This window comes from Phoenix dactylifera, unplaced genomic scaffold (genome assembly GCF_009389715.1).
Source record: "Phoenix dactylifera cultivar Barhee BC4 unplaced genomic scaffold, palm_55x_up_171113_PBpolish2nd_filt_p 000305F, whole genome shotgun sequence".
Lineage (NCBI taxonomy): Eukaryota > Viridiplantae > Streptophyta > Magnoliopsida > Arecales > Arecaceae > Phoenix > Phoenix dactylifera.
Window position 1 is genome coordinate 429,635 of NW_024067779.1, and position 778 is coordinate 430,412.

General features: G+C 37.0%; 1 non-coding gene across 1 annotated transcript; it reads right to left on the reverse strand.

Moving 5' to 3' along the window:
- Positions 1-359: 359 nt before the first annotated feature.
- Positions 360-466, reverse strand: LOC120105535. The gene has a single exon (XR_005507920.1). It is a non-coding gene; the product is annotated as a small nucleolar RNA R71 (small nucleolar RNA).
- Positions 467-778: the final 312 nt, after the last annotated feature.

Below are 778 nucleotides of genomic sequence, written 5' to 3' on the forward strand. Positions count from 1 at the left end.
CTATTAGAACGCTTCGTGATTATCTACAACCCACTAGGACCAGTACCCCATCCTGTATGGTTATTCCTACTGCTGCGGGAGCTTTTGACATGAAACCAGGAATAATCCAATTACTTCCAAAGTTTCACGGACTTGATTCTGAAAGTCCCTATTTGCATCTGAAAGAATTTGATGAAGTATGTTCAACACTTCATTTCAATGATGTCACTGAAGAGGTAGTTAAGCTTAAGTTATTTTCTTTTTCTTTAAAGGAAAAAGCTAAGTCATGGTTACACTCCTTAAGGCCTAGGACCATAGCTACCTGGCAAGAAATGACAAGAGAATTTTTAAAGAAATTCTTCCCAACACATAAAACGAACACACTTAGAAGAAATATCATGAACTTTGCACAAAAAGATGGAGAAACATTTTTTCAGTGTTGGGAAAGATTTAAGGACCTTCTCCTTGCTTGCCCACATCATGGATACGAAATTTGGAGGGTCATTAGTTTCTTTTATGATGGTTTGACTTCCAATATGAGACAATTTGTGGAAATGATGTGTAATGGTGAATTTATGAATAAGGAACCAGAGGAAGCCTGGGACTATTTTGATCTGTTGGCAGAAAATGCACAGGCCTGGGATACAATAGATAAGAACGAGAAACCTCAAAAATCGACTAATACTAAAGGAGGAATGTATCATGTTAAAGAAGAAAATGATGTAAATTTAAAGATTGCTAATCTAACTAGGAAGGTTGAAGCCATTGAATTAAGCAGAGCCCATACAGGAAAGGCACC